This window comes from Malaya genurostris, chromosome 2 (assembly GCF_030247185.1).
Source record: "Malaya genurostris strain Urasoe2022 chromosome 2, Malgen_1.1, whole genome shotgun sequence".
Taxonomy (NCBI): Eukaryota; Metazoa; Arthropoda; class Insecta; order Diptera; family Culicidae; genus Malaya; species Malaya genurostris.
In genome coordinates, this window is record NC_080571.1 from 26,491,396 (window position 1) to 26,514,472 (window position 23,077).

The following is a 23,077-nucleotide window of genomic DNA, read 5'->3' on the forward strand; positions in this document are numbered from 1 at the left end:
TCACGCCATCTCTTAGAAAAGTGAGGAAGTAATTCGAAATAAGAATTTTTTCACTAATCACACTGTAACTCCGGAACCGGAAGTCGAATCAAAATAAAATTTAGGAACTTTGTACACGACAATTGTATCTTTCATTTGAATCTAATTTTGTAAGAATCGGTTCAGACGTCTCTGAGAAAAGTAAGTGCACTTATTTTCATTTTTTTTGCGGAACCAGAAGTCGGATTCGAATAAAATTCAGGAACATTGTGTGGGGTTATAAGACCTTTCATTTAAACCTAAGCTCATGAAAATCGGCTAAGCAATCTCCGAGAAAAGTGAGTGCAATTCCTGTTTATTCTGTAGTTCCGGAACCGGAAGAAGTTTAGGAATTCCGGACCATAAGTTTAGGAATTTCTTTGAACCTATAAGTTTGTGAAAATCGATTTGACCATCTTGAAGAAAAGTGAGTGAGATCCTTTTTGCAGTTTTTGATCACTATTTCTAATTCTTCCGAAACCGGATTCAGATGACCAGAAAAGCCGAATTAAAAATTTCGATTAAATCAATTTAACGAAATTTAACAAACGAAGCCAACCTGCGTTTCTGTTACTTTTGCTTATGTAAGTCAAACTAAACAGCATGAATCAGCATAAAACCCGTTTCGTTTTCTTTATAGCGTGTACGAAATTGAACAAATGACCCATCGTTTGTGCTGTGTTTTCTTCGTTCACGTTGCACGTACTGGTGTTGTACATATAGTCATTTTATATGGCGGTTTGAAAAGTTTGACACTCATCGCCCTGTATCTGCGGAACCGGAAGCCGGATCTGGATGAACTTTCACAGTAGCTTAAAGGACAAGATGAGCTCTAATTGAAATCAAGATTTGTGAAAATCTGTTCGAGCATTACTGAGTAATCGAAGTGAGTTTTACTCTTGGAGTTATTCTTCACTACTTTCGGTGCTTCCGGAACAAGAAAAGTGGGGACCAGTAATGCTGACCATCGTTCGTGAAAAAACACTCATGAAATTGGTAAGTTTCCACTTATCACGCTTTATTTTCGGAACAGGAAGTCGGATCCGGATAAAATGTTTTTAGAAATTTTCAGAAAACTATAAGACCTTTCATTTGATTTTTAGTTTATGAAAATCGTTACAGCTGTTTCAGAGAAAATTGAGTGCACATTTTTTCTCTAGTTTTCACATATTACCCTGTAACTCCGAAACCGGAAGTCGGATCCAAATGAAATTCAATAGCAGGCTATGAAATCATAAGACTTTTATATGAATCTAAGTTTGTGATCACTTGATGATCTTCGAATTCGATCCACAACACAATATTAGTCTCGAACGTGCCTCAAATTATGAAAATCGATTCATCCATATTCGAGAAAAGTGAGCGAAAATGCGTTTCGTCGTACGTCAACTATACAATTAATTATATCAATAATATCATTTTATCTTCGAACTTGATCAATTACCCAATAATAGCTTTCAAACCCTAAATCCTAAGCTTATTGAAATTGGCTTAGCAATCTCCGAGAAAATTGAGCGATAAGAAAACAAAACAGGTTTAGTCGTTTACGTCACTTCTACCATTATATCTCCGGAACTAGAAGCTACAAGCACATACAAACAGCTACTTTTCAATCTCGTCGAGCTGAGTCATGCGGTATATAACACTACGGGTCTCCGAGGATCCGGCCAAAAGTCGGATTTTCCAGCAAATCTATATATTAACAAAATCAAATTGTATGAATTCTGTATTACGGTTTTCTTCTAGTTTCGTATACCGCTTACAATTCTCTTCTTTCAGTGCACACTTCTTCAACATTTCTCAAAGGATTCTATATCGATTTTTACAAACTTAAATTCAGAGAAAAGCTATTACTGTTCCATACGAAATTTCTGAGGGGTGATGTTTTAAAAAAATGAAAATGTAACTCACTTTTTTATGATATGGCTTTACTCGATTTACTTTATCTAATATTATAATGGAAGGTCTTAGGATGCCTTAAGAAATTCCCGATTTTTATTCAGATCCAACTTCCGGTTCCGGAGACACAGGGTGTAAAATCACACTAGGGGCTGTCCATAAAAGACGTCACGCTTTTTTTTGACCATTTTTGACTCCCCATCCCCCCTTTGTCACAAATTGTCACAGAAGCAAAGTCTCCCTACCACCCCCCCTTCCTATGTAACATGTCATGAATTCAAAATAAATAAAATTCATCTCAATACATTCTCAATATGTATGACAAACCATACAAATATGAGGGAAAAATCGATTAATTACATGCTGTCATTAGATTAAAAAATATCCCTAGAACTACAAAATCATCGGAATTATTTTATTAATATCAATTATATAATATTATATAATATATAATATATTATTATATAATCATCTGTTTTATTCCTCCTAGAGGTACACAGATATATTATTGTTTTAGGTAAAGAATAATATTTCCTTAGTGTAGCATACAGGGCTGAGAAAATAAAGACCAAAACCTCATCAAAACGAGATCACTGCCGAAGAATCTTCTCAAGATCAGTTGATCAGTGAATTTTAAATCACATCGATCACTAGCGGTACTGATCTTCCGTCACACAATGGGTAGTGATTTTGAGCTAAAATGATTCTTGATTTATGTAAGTTCAATCATTGGATAATTCGATAAGCTTTGATGTTGGTGGAGGAAAATCACATATGATCAAGATAAGACATGACATGATCTACGTGTGAAATCGTTGATCTCCCGCCCTTTTTCAAATGGAGTACAATTGAATAAACTGCATCAGAATCAGATAAGAAAAATTCTTAGTGTGCCTAAAAAATTATATTATAATATTGAATAAAAAAAAGAGAAATTCTTATGATATACTATTATCCATGCTAGAAAATCAAATTACTGAAAAAATTGTCAGTGCATAACTTAAGTTAAACCGTTTGAAGGCATCTTTTTCTATTTTACTCATATTCTATTAATCTATTAATTTCGCTAATTTATTCGCTCCTCCGTGAACTTTTGCTGTTCACAACAGAAATGATTTCCTGCATCATTCATTTCCGAATTTACAATAAGAAGCTATTACATCAACAAATACACGTTTTTCTATAGAATGTAAACGTTTATTGTGGAGATTGTTTCAGGAAATAGGGCAAAGCAGTAATATAATTAGGTATTTAAAAAATGCGCTCATTGAAAATATTGGACGTCACATTCCAAAAACCTCCCCCCCTTCCCCCTGTCACAAAAGGTCACGTTTTATGAAACACCCCCCTCCCCCTTGCGGCGTGACGTCTTTTATGGACAGCCCCCTAGGAGGATCAAGAAAAGTTTTTTTTTCTTCAATAACTCTTCGAAAGCAACCTAGTTCGACTTTAAAATTCGTCTTTCAGATGTATTCGTTACTTTTCGTCTTCAACTGATCAGTCCATAGCAGTTCAAATCGGTCTGCTTGGGCAAGCTAGTCGTTCAACTAGAACTACTAGTGAAGTCATGCTTGATGTCTCCGTCGAAAACACCGCTCTTCCTCTGCGATGGCGAATCTTGCAGCCGGCATCTGATATTTGAAACATTTGAACTCGAATCGAACAAAGCCACCCTGTGAATTTGAATTCGTTTCGAGTGTTTCATCACGGTGTGTCAAAACGAACCTTGTTTGTGTGTGTATGTGTGTGTATGTTTATGCCGCCGAGTGGTGATAATGGTACTTTTTCCTTACACTTCGCACTTCCCAACCGATTCTCCGGTTCGGATTTTGCGGCAGCCGTTTCCAACTTCTGTCCCTTGACGGTACACACAAGGCACAACAAAGGCAGCAGACACCAGCGGGTGAAGCGGTTTCGCTCTATGCTCTCGATCAGTGCCAGTGCCAACTATGTTTTTGTTTCTCGCTCCTTTTCCATGTGTTGTTGGCTGCCGCTATTTCAACATACAGAGACATCATGGCATGCTGCCGTAGATTGAATCGTTGTCTGCTGCATACGTATGCGGTTTATGCTGTGGGACTTACACATCCATGCTAGCCAGTTAGCTATTCTCTTGCTATGTTCAGTAGTATGCGTAACGATGCGTGCGTGCTTATGCACAATGAAGTAAAAGATGCAATTATAGGAAGGGGTGCAGAGCGAAAAGTTGTAAATGTGCGAGCAAGCGAGAACCGAAACTGGTTGCAGCTGGGCTGGTTTCAATGTGTAATGTGGCTTTGGTTGATGTGATTGGGTGTCGGTGCTGTGGCTGTGTGTTTGTGTGAGTGCGCGCGTTTGTTTTGCAAATAAATGTACCATCAGTCAGCTCTCCCAGTTTCAGCAGCCTGTGGCACCAGCCAAGTAATCAACTCCTAGCAGCCAGCCAGTCATTCAGCGACGACGTCCACAAAGCGCTTCGAGAAGTGGCGTTGGTTACACGTCGTCATATGTGCGCGGTGTTCAGGGTTCAAAAAGCGTTCCTGCAAAGCGTAGACTAGTAGTTCTAGGTTTCTTTCTTTCTTCCCATCTCAAATCGGACGAAAGCAATATCGGTTCCGCAGGTTGACGAAAAAGGTACCGTGGGTCGTCCGGTGTGTAGTATTTTGTGAATAGTAGTGTGTAGTGCAGTGTAGTGTAGTAGCAGTAGGCGGTCGGGTAGTGAAAAAAAGTTAGTTCGTGTGTTATTTTTTTGGTGTTGAAAACCGACTTAATCGATAAAGTGTCAGGGAAAAATTCTTCCATCAAGTTCGTGTGAAAATCAAATTGAAAAGAAGAACGGGTGAAGCGTACTTGTGTTATTTTTCCTTTCGTTTCGTGGTTTCGATACTTGCTGGCTGACACTCTCTCTCTCGCTCCGATACGCATATTAGTAACTGGAGCTACCAACACACGGGCATCGGCTGGAGAAGGGAACAACGAACATCAAACGGTAACTTGATGCACATACACATAACTTTCAGGAAGGGGCCTAATAATGCCCTTTATTGCCTTGAAAAAGAAAAACTAAAGTTCTTTGTGATGTCGAAAAGACACCGTCAGAGTCCAATTGTAGTTAGCTTAGTAATCTAGTAGGCCGAAACTTTACTCATACCCCCCTCATACCTACATAACCGATCACTGATGCAATGATTCTAATTGCCAACTATAGTAGGCTGACACTCGAAGAAAAAAAAAGTATCATAACGGTTTTCTGCCAAGCCATCATACTACGAAGTATACTGCGTTCTACTTTAGGCGACTCTTCACCGCACCTTTCCAGCACTGAACGCTGAACACACCGCCGCTCCACGTAATCCGCAAAAAGAAAGCCAGACTAACGAGGGTGGGGCGTGTAGGTGTACACACTGGAAAAGTCGTTTATCAAAGAGCTTTTATTCATGAATGTAATATCGTAAAGTGAGTGAGTGAAGCTTAACTTCCCGTCTACGGGTGGATAGTGACGTGACGACTGTGGAGTCTCTTTGTTCGTGGCAGGTTGCCTAGAACGCGCTGCGGTCCTTGAAGGCTATTCTTTTCTGGCAAGGTCCAACCGATTGGTTGGTTGGTTGGTCTAACTCTCAGCAGCAGCCTACTTTACTTTGTGCAACAAATGATGATGATGATGATGATGATGATGACCGCGTAAGACGTCATTATCATTGGCCAAGAGAGTTCCTGCAGAATGCTGCCCGTCCAGAATAACAAGATCAACGACCGCGGGATAGGGCTTTCGGTCGGGGTGTTGTTTACTGTATTCGTGGTAGTGGTTTCTAGTCGGACCCGTTTCTTTATCACGTTGTCACTTTTCTCTCGCAATCTTGCTCCCTCTCTCTCTCTCTCTCTCGCGTCTCATACACGCGCGTGCTCACGCGTTACCCACGTTCTTCACTGCACATCAGCAGTGTTGGTTCGGCACAACCAGCGGTGCCAGCACTGCGGGTGTATCTTTTCTTTCTGAATGTACAGAACAAACCATAAACCAAATATATTCAAAATTACGAATGTATCGAACATCTCCCGAGGTTGGTCTAAAAAAAGTTGACAAAAGTTCCGTTTTCACGAAATCGTCCAAAACTGATCTCAGATTCAACCAAATAATATATAAAATTTATCAGACTGGTCCCAAGTGCGTGAATCTCAGATAGTATATGAATGGTTTATATTTAACTACATACACACTAGATAAAAGAAAAACAGGATGTTGTCTTATTCCTATTAAAAATGAAATAATAAACTGAAAAATATATATCATAGGAAATTTGTAATATTTGGTACAATTGTTCTCCATTGGAAAATATTAGATCCATATTTTTTCCTTTGCCATTAGGGTGACCATTTTCATGTCAGGGTGGATGAAAAATGGTTTTTTCCGATTTTGTATAAAATCAGCTTATTTAAAAACAATATGGCTTGGTAACCGGTTCAGCGGATTTTTTTAAATTTCTGAATAAGTTATCTAGAAATGTCAAAAGCTTCTAGAAAAATGCGTCGATGTGGTAAAGTTGGAGTTTTGTGGGTAAAATGCCAATTGTATAAGCTTTTAGCGGTTCTCATGGTTTGTAGATAGAGAGCGCAATATATTTTAATATTTTTTCTAAAAAATTACTTTTATACATGACATCAAAATTTTTACGATTTAGAATTATATTTTTTTTTGAAAATTTATAGTTTGGTATTTATCGAGTAAATTTTCAAAAAAATATTACTCAAAAACGAAAAATTTCGCTTGGTTAATTTCTCGATATGTTAAGTTAAAAAGCGCCCTCAATCCACAAGCCGTGAGTGATAACCGCTTAGAACAATTATCGTTTTCAAACTGAGAAATCCATCATTTATATATTTATGTTTTTCCGGAAAATATAAGCTATTTTACAGAACATATTCCATAATTTCAAAAATCGGAAAATTCGTTCAAAAATTATGACTCTTTTCGGAATCGAAAAAAATCAGTTATTTTGATCCACCCTAACATGAAAATGGCTGAATGAGAAAATACAGATCTAATATTTTTCGTTGGAGTTCTCTATTTGGATTGTACCAAGTGTCACGAATTCCTGAGACGTCGTATATATTTTTTTGTCATAGAAATGCTGTATACATATAAGAGCTTTATGCAATTCTTTGCTCAGCGTCTTACAAATTAAAAACATTCGTGCCAATTAGTGCAGTAATTTCCATTTTATCGTGGTTTAGAAAAAAACGCACTTCAAAGGAATGGCATGGCGCGTGAATTCAAAGAACTATATTTCTGAAAGTATTCGAAGTATGACTTCGAAACTTTGAAATTATACTTTATGCACACAGCGACTAGTCCGCCGTAAAAACTATTGCGTCATTTTATTTTTGCTGTAACATCTCGCTCCAAAAAACCATACTGTTCTGACAATTGCAAGTTAGTGGCATATATATTTAGAGAAGTAAACATCGGAATTCTTGACAAGTAAAGAGCACTTGCGAGAAGTGTTGAACCTGATGAACCCAATAGAATTCTTGTTGAAATTTACGGTCAGCATACTCTATCGGTCGCTAATCGTAAATGTTTGGAAACATATACATTCGGTTAAGCGATCCAAAAGTGAGGATTTAGTGTAAAATACAAATAGTTCACAGGTCAATTAAAAAAATGCCGAATTTTTGAACGAAACAATACACAAACTAAAAAAAATGACGAGGAGATTAAACGTTAGGCATCAAACCATTTCTGGTCATCTGTTCCTCTGAAAAAGATTCAAAAGGTTGGAAACTGGGTTCCACGTGAACTGAATGATAAATCGATGGAAAAGCAAAAAACGGTAAGCGAAATTTCGCTTTCACGGCTTGAAACGAAGAATTTGCTGAACCGGATCGTAGCGAGAGATGATAAATTGATTTATTTTGAGAATCCAGAAAATCATGAGTCAACCACCGACATCAACTACGAAACCTAATGGTGTCTTGTACTACGAGCTTTTCAAACCAACTATCTGTAAATACTTTTCGCTACCGACAGCAAATGATAAAGCTAAATCAAGCATTGCTTAAAAAACGATCAAAATGCTTCACAAAACATGAGATAGTTGTTTTGCAGCTTGACAACGACCTCGCACACAAATCGAAAGCACATCATTTCTGCACTCACCGGACTTGGCCCTTCCGACTGTCATATATAGAAAAAATACATAGCTTTCGAAGGCAACTACTTTAAATAAAGCGTCATGAACCTATTACTTACCTAGAATATGTATTTTCATTTTAAAAAATCCCTCATTCGCTACTGGACAACCCCTGGTAGACTTTTTAAAATGAGCCCAAGAGAGTGAGAGTTTTGTGGAGACATTGTGCTTGGGTGAGCTTTGCTTTTTATAAATCGATGAGATGGTATTTAAAAAGTGTCTTGTACTTACGTTTCATATGTTGTGTAATATTTTTCTGTATATTGTAACGAAAGCTAGTACTAGTTTCGATTGCAACAGGAGCAAACGCTTGTCTTCATCCATGTGAAATCAATAATAAGAACAATATAGTAACACTTTTTCCTGGGATTCTTGACTAGAGGTGTGCGAAACAGCTCAGAACCGATAAGTGGTTCCGAACCGTTCAGCTCACTAAAGTGAATTACATCCATCTGTACTTACAATCTCAGAAAAAAACAGCCATTGTTAAAAAACGCAAAACCAGTTTGCTTCGCTATCGCAAGATAAATCTACGAGAGAAAAATACAAGTTTTTTAGAAAAAAAATTTACTATACTGATATTTCCTCTAAGAACTTTTTTGTTTAACGACAGTAAAGAATTCTGCTTTTCTGTTTTGTAGCAATGGCTGTTTTCCTAAAATTGTAAATTGCCCCTTAAACTGAAACAGTTTGTTATTTGCATTGTACGTCGCCGTTCCTTCATATTCATGGGCGAAACTTAATCATTGAATCGCACAAAAACAGTCCAATGCGTTCTCTTCTGTACCAGGATTCGGTTTACTCGATAAGTCCCATTCTTGATTGTGTCGTGGTTTACTGATTCAAACGTAAAATTGCTAATCAACAATCTCTCTTTATTGAACCACTGGGCATTTTAACATAAACTGTTAATACACTGATGAGTCGAAGACGAAACGTATAATAACACATGAAAATGGTCGTTTCAATTGAATCTAAGTTTGTGAAAATCCGTTTCTTCCGCAGTCGGAATCCGGGGACCGGTTTGGCCGAAGTCGGGTTGAGTGATAAGCAATTCACATAACCGACTAATTGGGACTGTTTTATACTCAATTTGATGGATTTTGTACGAGTTGTGAATTTTAGATCTAAATGACGGTTTGAAGTTTTAAAATCTCATCACCCTGTAATTCCAAAACCGGTAGTCGGATCCGGATCAGAACTTGACAGCCATCTATAAAACTGTAAAACATTTCATTTCACTTCTAAGTTAATGGAAATTGCTTAAGGCATCTGAGAAATCGTGATAAGCTCCATTTTGGTATATTCGATTACTAGTTCTGGTAACTCCGGAGCCAGAAACTGCTTTCTAAGAGTTTCAACGTTACTTTAAACGACGGTTGCAAATTTTTAACTCACTTCACCCCATAAAACCGAAACCGGGAGTCGGATCTGGATTGAATATAGCAGCCACTTATAGAATCTTCAATTTGAATTGACTTTGTGCCTATCAGCTGTACTGTATCCGAGAAATAAGGGAGAGTTCCATTTTAGAGTCCTTGATCATTTTTTGGTACTTTTGGAACCGAAAACTGGGAACCAGAATAACTAAAATGAGTTCATTCGGCCATTCTCTTAAAAGAAAGTGACAATATACTTTTAAATTTGAATGTTTTATACTGATTGTCCAGTACTTTTGGTGAAATTGGATCGCTCTAATCATTTTTGAGAAATCGAGGTGAGCTCCGTTTTGGTACATTTGATCGCTAATTCTGGTACTTCTGGAACCGGAAACTGGGGATTAGGATAACCGAAGTGAGTGTGTTTAATCATCAACTAACAAGATCTATAAACTTGGAACATTTTTGAACCAATTTTACGATATTCGCTTCTTTTCTTTTTCTCCTTATGAAAAAATATTCATAAATTTGAAAGTTTTACACTGTTTGCATAGTCAGATATGAATGAAATTTAGAAGTTTCCTTTGGTGTTCTAAGATCTTTTATTTGAATCTTAGTTTGTGAAAATCGGTTCAGCATCATAAATGATTACATGTATTTCCATTTTTGTACCCTAATATTCCGCCCGCAATTGGAAGTTCGATCCAGATAAAATTCAGTAATGCGTGACCAAAAGATCTCTTATTTGATTATAGGTTCTCTGTAATTTCGTATCGTCTGATATGTATGTAACTGCCCCTCATGGGCTCAAGTGCATATCCGGAGTTTTGGTTCTCTATACATGGTTGAATCTGTGTATGGAAAGCGAAAATTGAAGGATATTCTATCGTTTTTCGCTTAATGTGGTAAGAAGCTATAGCTCAGAGGCACAAATCTCCAAATAACCAGAGGAACGAGCCACTTAAGCCAATTACTTCTGATTAAAAGATTTTACTTTTTTTTCTTAACGACTCAGTATATGAACATAAACTTAGCGAAGCAACTATCGCCGATGAAAACGCAAATAGGTGAATAATTTGTTGCAAATTGGTTGCGGTAGTTTTAAATTTGTTGCTCAATTCCTTTTAAATTTTTTTGATTGTTTCGCTAAGTTCATATGAAGTTTACGAAGCAACGCTCCTAAATAAGCTTAAAAACAAATTTTAAGCCCAGTGAATTATTTGTTGTTCAATAATTGCTAATTAGTTACGGTAGCTTCGGATTTGTCCATTACGATCTTAGTGCAAATGACAGATTCTCTTTGCTAACTTCACATTCAATTAGCAAAGTACCCGAAAAAATAATTGAGCAACTAATTCAAAATCACCGTTGCTCATTAGCAACTATTTAGCAACAACTTTTTCGTTAGGTTTTGATTTATTTTCAAGCTTATCACAAAGTTAATGCTCATACCAAGTATAATAGTCAAACAAATTGTTTCATTTTCTACATTCTGCTATCCAGAGATTATTTTGTAGAAACAGGGAATGTAAATTATAGAATGTTAATACTCAAGGGAGAGCAAGGATGTGAAGTGTCATTTAAGATATCTTTTAGTAACTTAACTTTTACCTTCTACAAGAAGAGTCGAGCTTAAGCATCTCTCCACTGGTAGGCTGGAAAGAAATGATAAAGGTCTTTCACCGTTTGCTATCCGAACTGGTTGAAAGATTGTCTGGCATCTTTTATGGGGTGCCGAATTTATTTGCATAAATCTCCAAATAACCAGGGGAACATGTCACTTGAGCCAATTAGTTCTGATTCCTGGAGACCTGTAAAAATAGATCCAGCTTCCGTTCCAGTGTCGGTTTTTCACAGAGATTGTATATCCTTTCTGTATGAGAAAGACAAAACCTACTGAGTTTACCTCAAAAGGTGTCAAACTGGCAACACCAATCCGGTCTCGCAGTCACGTAGTCGTCTGACGAGGTGACTTTGTGTGGCCTTTGTGAAGCCTCTCTGCTCGTCATGTTGAATGCAGTAACTATGACCATTAGGATAGATGCAAATATTTTCAACGAAAAATTCATTAGATTTCGAACTTGAATTTGAACCTATTCAAAATGGGCTCGTTTAAGATGAACTTACCTCCTTTCGAAAGGAGGCCCGATGGCAAAAGTTGTCCGGCCGGGAGGCAAGCAGCTACAATCACAACACATGTTACTACTACAAATAATACCCGTCACTCTCGTCGGTTCCATGCTCAACCAACGTGTAGTGTTTCGACCACCAAGACACGGTCAGTAGCCGTTTCCCCACCACCACCACCACTACCTCTTCGTTTGCTCATCCAGCAGCAGCGTAGCATTTACCCAACCCACCCAGAAGTAATCATCATCTCCTCCCTTGGCTCCATCCCGCCACCTAAAACCGGTTGGTTGCCCCAAGTCGTCCCGGACGAAAATAAAAAGCTGACATCCGATATTGGACTTTTTCAACTCGACACTGTGCCGGCTTCCAGGTTTTGGCCACCATCCGCTCTGCCCCGCCGCGGACCACGGTGGGAGCATGAACATGCTTGCTCATGTTGTTCGGCATGTTTTTGTTTGTATACACACGCGATTTTTCGGCTGGCGACCGATCTGCGCATGTCTTGGCCTGTGTCTGCGCCATCGTCGGTGGCTGGTGCTACCAAATTTGGACAAGTCGGAGCATAAACATAAAGGTTTTCGCATGGAGTTGTTATTGTCGTACGGCGAGTGTCGTTGTTGGGGAATTTTCTTTGCCAAACCGGCCGCAGAAAAACGATATTGTAGGCAGTTGGTCGTGTTTCGGATGTGGGCTACACAAATACTGTTCGACATTGACGGTTGTGTCCGTGGTAGAGTTCTCCGGTTAGGTTTTCGCGGAGCTGGATCAGATGGCTACCGATTGGCGAAACGCGGCGGGATAAATCTGAGGAACGGGAAAGTTTTTTTTCCATTATCGCACGTTCTCGAGTTTTGAAGTTATGTTTTCATTGAGTTTGCACTGCAAGGGTGATTTTGGTACGCTTGCTATCAAGTTTCAGATAGGAAATTGATCTGGTAAGAGTTTTTTTGAATACCGAAAGTTCATTTTTCGGTATTCAAACAGAAACAATAATCATTTAGGGGTTTGGGTAACTCATGGGTAGTCGGTTTGTGCAAAGTGCACTGAGACTATTTTACTTAGCTTTACGTTAACCGACAGCAGAAGTCTAACCGAATCAGCATCAGCATAACCAAATATGCTTCCGAAGTGCACTCGCGTTAGTGTTTTTAGTCCTGAAAAAGCATATTTTGGCACCCAGCAACATGGTATCTTTCCAATCTGCACAATCTTTCCCGAACTATGGTGTGTGCGTTCAGTACTAATTCTTTTGGTATCTGTTAGGTCGCGAAGCTTCACTTCCCGGTCATCTAGAACCATTTTATGTAGTTTCTGACACTTTCAACGACATTGTAGCGTCTTCCGCTTCGGGATTTATCGGCAGTGGAGTTTCGATCATTACGTTGTAATCTGAAGATGCATTGGCCTAATAATATTCTTTTATTTACCGTTCTGCTTCCCATGAAATGCTTTTTTCACGAGCGTAAATCTTGTTTTTCTTTAATTTTATCCCGATCCGACTTCCGGTTCCGGAATTACAAGGAAATATGTGCAAATTCATGAGTAAATGCGCACTCAATTTTCTCGGAAATTTCTTAACCGATTTTTACAAACAACGAAGCAAATAAAAGATCTTGACATTCTTTAAAAAGTTCCAAAAAAGTTGATCCCGATCGGACTTCCGGTTCCGGTATTACAGTACGATTTGTGAAAATTTTCAATTCCATGAGTTTTTTCACAAACGATGGCGAAACGAGATGCGCTTTTTTATAAAACTAACTGCTAAATTCATCTAGCTAGCAGATCTTGAAAATTTATAAAACTACTGTGGGACTACTAGTCCCCGGTTTCCGCTTCCGAAAGCACCGATAATAAAAAAAAACTCCAACAACGGAACTCACTTCGATCTCTTAGCAACGGTTAAACCGATTCTAATGAATCATGAATCAATTTAAAGCTCTCAATGTCTTGAAGGATACTGTGAAATTTAATCCAGATCCGATTTCCGATTCCGAAATTATAGTGCGATGAGTGTCAAAACATTCAAATCGTCGTTTAAAATGGCGATGCAAAACTGGTACGCGTCGGTACGTGCGGCTTTGCTTCGTTCGCAGCGTGCTTTGTTCAACTTCGTATAACGTGCAGGGTTGCCATATTCAAATCTAGATTTTTCAGGTGAAAATATATAAATTTGAAAATCTTTTATTCAATTAGTACCTACTGGTTAGTGTTATTACAAATACTTTTCAATAAAAGTACACTTATTGCCTTTCTCATATAGAAAGTTTATGCAATCACTTGAAAAATTTACTAGTGAAAGTTGGCCCGGAGGGCTAAGTGTTCTATATCATTCTACACTGTTCATCGAGCTGAGCAATGTCTGTCTGTGCATGTATGTGTGTGAGTATGTTTCAAATAATGTCACTCATGAAATGAAAAAATCTCATAGTCCCATAGGTTGCTATTAAATTTCATCATGCTTTCATAAGGTAAAGTGTGTTCAAAATTGCACACCGTCATCTAGAGCGACGATGCAAAAGAGGGTAAAATTCTTCAAGATTTGGCTTAAAACTGATTTAATATGTAGGCTTATACTAGTTACTTACTAAACGAACCGACTTCGGCTATACTGATTCCAAGCTATTGATTCCAGAAATACCGAAAATAGTGGTCAAAAACTTTAAAACGAGACTCACTCAATTTTCTCAGAGATCGATTTCCACAAACTCAAAGGCTCAAATAAAAGTTCCTATAGTCTCTTAGGATGCTGTTAAATGTGTGTTTAATCATTTAGTGCGACGATGCAAAATAAATCCACTTGATATAACTGTTTACAAATTGAAAAGGTTATGTTAGTTCATACCCAAAGAAAGTTTCTCATTTTATTCAAGATTATTTTCTTGGCAGAAATCTTCTAATGATATTGTTGGAAATACGAGGTCTGTTCAAAAAGTACCCGGAATTCTCATTTTTCTAAAAAAATAATCATTTATTCGTCTACATCTATATACCCCTTCAAAGTAATCCCCCCTAGATATAATACACTTATACCAGCATTTTTTCCAGTCTTCGAAACACCCCTGATAGTCACTTTTTGTAATGCTCTGTAGCACTCTCAGCGATTCTGCCTTTATCTCTTCAATCGATGAAAAACGCTGTCCTTTCATGGGTCTCTTCAACTTTGGGAACAGGAAAAAATCACACGGAGCGATATGATGATTAAAATCTTGTTTTTAGCCAAAAAATCACGAATAAATTCAGCAGTTTTGGAATGAATTTTGCTGCCACTCGTTTCATGCCCAAAACATTTGAAAAAATATGATGGCATGAGCCAACTGATATGTCAACTTCATCAGCAACTTCTCTAATAGTGATTCGGCGATCATCCATAATCATTTTTTCCACTTTTCCCACATTTTCATCGATTATTGACGTGCTGGGTCGACCGGAGCGTTCGTCTTCGCGGCCATCTTGGAAACGCTTATACCATTCGTAAACACTTGTTTTTTTCATAGCAGACTTACCGTAGGCTCTCTGTAACATTTCGCACACTTGGTTACACTTTATTTCATTTTTCACGCAAAATTTAATACAAATTCTTTGACTCTTCAATTCTTCCATTGTTTAAACTAACAAAAATCGCCGAGCTCAAAAAAACACGTCTACACCAGCCGCTACAAGACAGAATGTAAACAATGAAGACAGCTGAAAATTTCACCATACATTAGGGACATATGTACCAACACAATAAAAAAAAAATTTGACCACCAGACTCTCCAGACGCGCGCAATTAAAAAATTCCGGGAACTTTTTGAACAGACCTCGTATAAGTAATATGAGAAAGGCATCATTACACCACTAGGTAGATTAAAAAAGATTAAAAAGGTAAAAATTTCAAATAGGTGTAAAAGTGTTTGAGTCATACTATTTACTCAGACCTGTTTTAATTCACCTAGTGGTGTAATGATGGTTTTGCTCAAATAATTCATGTTTTCAGGAATACTACTTGAGCATTCTTCAAAAAACTTTTCTTTGAATCTTAAATTAAAAAAAACCAGTTTGTTTTGCACAAAAACAGTTTTGCTATTGAATTCCATCTGGATCCGACTTCCGCTTCCGGAGTTACGGGTAAAATTAGCAAAAAAACCTTTTTTAATCCCTTTCTTATTAACAGTTTACTAGTAATAGTTGCAAGTTCCGATGGAGTTTTTGACAATATTTTTCCAGAGCCGGAACTCGGAGACGGTCACAGTCGTTGAAAATTTTTACGGCCATAAAATAACCAGGCTTACAAGTTTAAAAAGTCATAAAATCTGTTTTGAAATTTCGTTCTTATCCGTGTCGTTTATTTCGACCAACATATAATAAGTTCAGCGAAAAAACTATTGTTTGAATTGAAACTGGTTGATTCACGTCCCATGCACTATTTAGATTGAGTCAATTGAACGAAAATGAAACCAAACGAAAACCTGTGCTCCTGTTATTGCTGTATAAGAAATTTGAGTTAAATGGGTAGTAATACTTTTCAAGCAGCCAAATGAAACATGTTTTGTAATTGGATTTTTTTGTAATTATTATCAATTTTACCACCAGCCCAGAGATTGCTGGCCAAAATTGGCCGGCTTTAACAGGTAAGGTGAACAAACAATGTCATCGCACGCAGCAAACCAGCCGAAACGTACACTACGGTTCCGTTGCTGCATCCGCAATGCGAAGCGATGCGTACACTAGATACCGAACCGCCTTGTACGGTAGATATGGATACTATTCGAAATCGAACAAAGCACGCTGTGTTTTTTTTTTCTGTACTAGCACAAATCGATGCGTGCCGGTTTTGCATTGTTATTTGATGTGACGCTTTGAAAGTTTTGACACTCATCGCCATATCATTTCAGAACCAGAAGTCGAATTTGGATGAAATTGCGCAGTATCTTTTTGGACAATGAGAGCTTTAACTTGTATTAAGATTTGTGAAAATCGGTTTAACCATTGCTAAGAAATCGAAGTGAGTTCCGTTTTTAGAGCATTTCTTCACTATTATCGGTGCTTTCGGAAGCGGAAACGGGGGGACTAGTAGTCCCGAAGTAGGTTTATGCATCCACTAACTTACACTGCCAACTAGATGAATTTATCAATAAGTTTTATTGAAACCTGTTTCAATCCACCTAGTGGTGTACTGATGCCTTTCTCATATCTCACATATTCTCTTATATTTGTGGTATTCTTTAAAATAATTTTCTTTGATTCCTGAAAAACAAAAAGGTTTGTCCATAATGTAGTATAACCTATAGAGTGAAGCAGTACTCAGGTCGGTTAGACCATCTCTGAGGAAACGAAAAAAAGAATTTCCGGAACCGGTATTATCGAAGTTGGTTCGAGAAAACTGACTGAGATTTCGAGTCTATGGCAACAATCTGCGGTCGTTCACCAAAAATCCTAAAACAAGGAAACCCAAGTAAATGTTTGGCCGTCTACTGACAATCACTACCGATTGGAATAGTTTTGAGGCAAGTTTAGAAATTATTTTACTTTTTATTACTTTCTTTTGCTTCCGGAATCAGAAAAAGAGAGCCAGCATAGCCAGAAGCGGGTTGTTTGGTTATCTATTGACAATCGCTACCGATTGGAATAGTATCGAGGTAATTTTTTTACGCGTTTTGTTTCGTCGCTTCAAGTGACGGTATCCAATTTCTACCACACTTCACCATATAATTTCGGAACCGGAAGTCGGATCCGGATGAAATTTGGAAGTTTTGTATGGAACCATGATACCTTTCATTTGAATCTAACTTTGTGGAAATCGGTGAGGAAGTAATTTGAAATAAGAATTTTTTCACTTATCACCCTGTAACTTCGGAACCGGAAGTCGGGTCGAAATAAAATTCAGGAACTTTGTGTGGGGCAATTATACCTTTAATTTGAATTCAAGTTTGAAAGAATCGGTTCAGCCGTCTCTGCGAAAAGTAAGTGCACTTATTATATCTTTATACAGGTTCGACTATAATATTTCACAAACTGTTCTCGAACGCGCATCATCTGTTGAGGGGTGTTCTGGGTGTTCTTCTGGATTCCAAGTTAAATTTTAAAGAGCAAATAGAGTTTATTAGGCGTTACTAAAAAAAATCCCTGATGTACATTGCATGTAAGCTCTGTATTGCGCTTTAGTTCGCTCAGCTCTCGAATATGCTGCTGTTATCTGGTCACCTTATTACCAAAACAATATCCAACGCATTGAAGCGATTCAACGCAAATTTTCCGAGTCGCTCTCCGACGTCTTCCATGGTGATATCCTTTAAATTTACCGAGTTGCCATGACCGCTACAAACTGATTGGTCTCGATTTATTATCTATCCGTCGCGATGCTTGCAAGGCTAGTTTTGAGGCAGACCTACTTCAGTCGCAAATCGATTGCTCCGAGCTATTGCAATTGTTACAATTAGACATTCGACGTCGTAATCTTCGATCCTATGTGAGGGCTAATTATGGATATAAAGAGCCCATATTTAACAAATGTTTCAAATCCTTCGACTTTCATTTATCACATAATGTTATCAAGAAATCGTTCCTCATGGTATTGTCTCATTAGAATAAATTAAAGACTGTCCCAGAAAGTATGGACGCACTTTGATTTCGCTGTCAATAATTCACAAGTGTTAGATATTCAAATTTTATTCGATATACTGATAATATTAGACTACAACAACAGAATATTATTCTCAACATTTGCTACTTAGCCATTGTAGACTAGCTGGCGCACCTTCTTGCGAACGTTCCTCATTAAATTCCGTACAGACTTCTTGGCGACAAGTTTTGACACTTTTTTCCAATCTTTTTCGAACTGTTGAATGGTTACAGCTGCCGAGACATGTTTCCTAAGATGTGCCTTCGTTAATGCCTAAAATTCCTTAATTGGTCGAAGTTGTGGGCAACTTGGTGGATTCATGTCTTTTGGGACGAAAGTGACATTTTCGGTAGTATACCATTCTACCGTTGATTTCGAGTAGTGGCAAGAAGCAAGATCTGGCCAGAAGACAACAGGATCCTTGTGGCTTCGAATCATGGGTAGAAGTCGTTTTTGTAAACATTCCTTGATGTATATTTCGCTGTTCATTGGAGCAGTGGTGATGAAGGGTTTCGAAATCTTACCGCAACTACAAATTGCTTGCCAGACCATAGCTTTATTACCAAATTTTTCGACTTAAATCGATGTCTCGGACTGGTTCAACCCTTCTCGCACCGTTTAATCGCCCTTATTCTGAATAACTTCGTATCGATTTTATGATCGTATTTCATTTGTATTCCTAATAACGCTAGCAAAATCTAAGGTAGCTAGGATTCGATCGAACCACATTTGATCGAAAAATCAATACGTCGTTATTCAGAATAAAGGTGAATATTGTGGTTCCGGCAGAATTTGTAATTGAGTTTCACGTAGGTTTCGTCGTCCATTATTATGCAGTTCAAATTTCCAGCCAGGATCGTATTGTACAGCTTTCGAACCCTCGGCCTGATCGATGCTTCTTGTTTCGGACTACGTTTTGGTTGTTTCTGTTTCTTATAGGTTCGAAGATTCAAATGTTCTTTAGCAAGAAGAACATTTGACTTCGAGGTGCGCACTTTTTTGGCCAGATCCCGAACTGAAACCTCCTTCTTTTGCTTGAACGCCTTCAGTATACCCGTTTTCGGTTTATCCTCAAAGGTGTTATCCTCACCGAACTTCCTGATTGCATTTCGCACGGCTTTTTCACTTACTCCTGCCATTTTTGCTATCTTTCTCAGTGACAGTCCGCGTTCTGTGCACCATTTGTACACAATTTTTTGACGTTGTTCTGCTGAAAGTCCACGCATTTCGAAATAAACTAATGAAAACGAATAAACAACTGCACAAGTGGTTAGAGAAGAGTGTAAACAACAGGACGCAGCCACAAAAATTGACAAATTCTGAACCATTGCGAAATGGCAGCGGTTTTTGGTTGCGTCCATACTTTCTGGGACAGTCTTTACTATCGAAGCACAAGATTTATGGAAATGTATATTGTGGATGACTGTTATCTGTTGATGTAAAAGATGGGAAGGTTTTATGCCTGCTGGAGAGCAAGTTTGACAGAAACTAACAACAGTGGGCTTTTTCCTGCTCCACATATAAGAATAAAAGATGAGGAGGAAAAAACCTGTCTATGCAAAATCTGTGTACGCTTCCCCGTTTCCATAATAGCTGGTCGGAATCATTTTGGTAAACAAAAAAAAAAGGTTCCACTATTTCCTACCGCTCTGTAATTTTTAGTGCTAAACTGTGATCATTTTGAAAAATCTGTGATCGATTTCAGAATCTGTGTAAATCTGTGACCATTTTCAGAAATCAGTTAAAATCTGTGCAAAAGGCTGAAAATCTGTGAAACACAAATTAATCTGTGAACCTGGCATCCCTGCTTACCAGTGCGGTGAACTGGTGTGCTGCGGTTCTTTTAAAAAGAGCTGTGAGCTATCAACTCACTTTAAAGATTAGATTCACTGGAATAGCTCAGGAACGAATTGCCCATCTCTACGCTCACTGCAAAAGTGAGTTACAGAAATAGCAGTCGCGTGACGCCCTCCGTTTCTTAACCATTCATGGTTTCAGCATGGCCATAGTGAAACTGAGTCACACGAATAGTATTCAGGATATTCTCATTCGAAAATGAATTGGATTAGGAATATATTTTCCTATAAGCATTGTAAAAGTTTGCATATTTCGCATTTCGCATTTGCACTAAGTTGCATATTTCGCTTCGGTACAAGGTTTCCTAGGTAAAAATAGGTAAAATGATGTATAACTTTTCCAGAAAAGAATAAACCTATGCATTACCTTCTACAAAATTATGGGATTTTATATTTTCTACAACTATTCCAAACAAAGTAAGGATTAAAAAAAAACTTGAAACAAGTTATGATTAGAAAACTAGTTTTAAGGGGGTTGTCATCATTCAATAAATAAAACTAACTTTGAAAAGGTCTAAACAAAATTCCATCGAGTTTCACTTAGATTTTTTTATAGTATTGGGCATATCTTTTCTTATAAATTTTGTAAAATCAGCTGCTTAAAGTTGCATATTTTGCTTCGGTGTAAGATTTTATCATAGGTAAAAAAAAGGTAAAATGTTGTATAACTTTGCCAGGAAACAACAAACCTATGCACTACCTTCAACCAATATTTGGGATTTTTTCATTTTCTTCGATTGTTCCAAAGAAAGTATGCATAAAAAAATAACTCGAAACAAATTATGAATAAAAAACAGATTTCAAGGGGGTTGCCACATAAACGCTTTGTATATCCGAAACGGTGCGACCTAGTCTTTTGATATATTTGACAAAGTAAATTATTTTCAATAGTTCTAAAACTTTGTAGAAGAAAAAAAATGTCTCTCTTCAGAAAAAAAAGTTATGGTTATATATTTTGTCAAAGTAGGCCACGACCAATTAAGCGGTATGTATTTGTAAATAATTTCTTAAAAGTAACTATATGCATTAAAAGAACGGTTTGACGGCTACTGATTTATGTCCACGGTTTTATTGATTCGAACCACTGTGCGACGTCAAAATGGATTTCGGACTGCTTCATGGCCAAAAATTCTACATGGCGAAGGCACGAAGTTCATGTTTGCTTTTATGGACAAATTTGCCAAAAAAAACTGACGATTTGGCAAGTGATATGCAGCTACGGAGCAAAGATCAAAGTGTTCGTGACGAATAAGACCCGAAGCTGTACAAGGAAGAATGCTTCAAAACCCGCGTACTACCTTTCATTAAAGCCCAGAAAGATTCCGTGAAATATTGGCTAGATTTAGCAAGTTGCCACTACAGGCGGGATGATTTTGTCCGTAGCTTCTAATAGTTGTTTCAGATCAAAGTGAAGCATTTGGATCTACAAAATGGCTTCGAATGCTTATATCTTCATTTACCCGTGACTTGAAGTCTATTCTAACCGGTTTTCCACTCCTTATCCTCGATTCGCCTCACAGATGGGTTCTACTCATCCCAACAGTTTTAACCTATTATTCGACAGAGTTGATGGCAAAAAATAAATTTGACTGAAGATTTACGGCTCCATTTGCATGAGTGTAATTTTTTTCTGAAAAGACCGACTAAACATGTAAAATCCAAACAAAGCTGAAGAGACGTGTTAAAACAGGCAGAAAATTTGTAGGCTACTTCGCATACATTGCACCCCTTATTTTCAATGCGGATTTGAAAAGCATCCATTTTTTTTCTCTCTCTCTGCTGCATCCACGAACACAAAAAGCACCGAAATCCAAAAGGAAAAGTATTTTTCAAGGGTTCTCGTCTGGAAGGGAAAGAGTGGCGTATTCTTTCTTCCGGACAGTGCTCATCGCCGCGCGCGAGATGCAATCTCGAAAGTGAGTGGCATTCTAGCTTCATCGGAGCAAATTTTCACCGAGCAGTTATCTCTCCCCTCACCCCTCTCCCCCCTTCCCCCGTTCGGAAATGGAAATGGTCCTTCTACTGCTGCGCCTCAAGGGTGCGCTACGATGTAACATCAACAGCATCAACAACAACAACAACAAAAAACAAGCACCGCTTTACCGTTTTGATTACTGTCATTAACGCGAAATCATGGCTTCGTCCTCTCGTTGAGTCGGTCCCACAACACATCCTTACTGCATGATCTCCATCCCCACCCCCCCTGTTCGTGGGTGAATTGAAAACAACTAGTTGCTCGTTCCAAACGTTCCACACAACAGCGAACTACTAGCTAGCTAGCTGGGAGGAGAGACAGGACAGTAAATGGAAAACCCGGCTGCCGGAAACCGGAAAATTCTCCCTTGAATTGGTTGTGGAAGGGGTTGGTAACGGGATGTGGACAGAGAGAGAGAATGGGGTCGTTGCCACCGGAGAGATAGTGAGTGAGAGCAAGAGCAAGGTCGGGAGATGGAGAAGGTGCAGCTTTTCGCGCCCAACTGCAGCACCGTGTGTTTGCGCATAATCATTCCATTTCCTGTTCTGCTCCGATGCTCCCGGTCGGTCGGTCCCGGCTGTTTTCTGTGTGGAGGTGAGGATCTGGAAATTTTCTTTGGAAATGAAACTTCACCGGTGAGTGGAACGTTTTTTATTTTTTTTATTTTTACTTTTCGTCGTCTACTCCTAGAACCGCCGGATAAAGTGTTCTTCCGCCTGTTGGCGTCGGAGCAGTGACGTAGATCTTCTCTAACCTCCCCCCCCCCCCCCCCCCCCTTTGGGAGTGGGAAGAGGTGCTGGATAAGTAGTCGGTATTATAGAATTTCAGTTACCCGAACACCATGTGATACTACACGTGCGTGCGTGGGTGTGTGTGATGATCTCGTCGGAGGAAACGTCGCCACACGTCGTTCATGTTGAAAGGATTGAAAGGACACTTTCGAACAGTGTGCGGTTCACCGAGTCTGTCTCTGTATTTGGCCCGAGGTAATTGTAAAAGTTATTCACAGTTCTAGTGCTGCTGGTCGTCATAATGCGGGACAAATATTT

General features: G+C 38.4%; 1 protein-coding gene across 3 annotated transcripts in view; it reads left to right on the forward strand.

Moving 5' to 3' along the window:
• Positions 1–23,077, forward strand: part of LOC131432391 (mucin-5AC-like) — a 205,720-nt gene that overhangs the window by 54,983 nt on the left and 127,660 nt on the right. The window contains exon 1 of one of the 3 annotated variants that reach the window (XM_058598628.1): positions 4,341–4,885. The exons of the other annotated variants lie outside the window; for them this stretch is intronic. The gene's annotated coding sequence lies outside the window, so the exon portion shown is untranslated. Of the gene's footprint in view, positions 1–4,340; positions 4,886–23,077 lie in introns of those variants that run through there. 3 annotated transcript variants of the gene reach the window in all.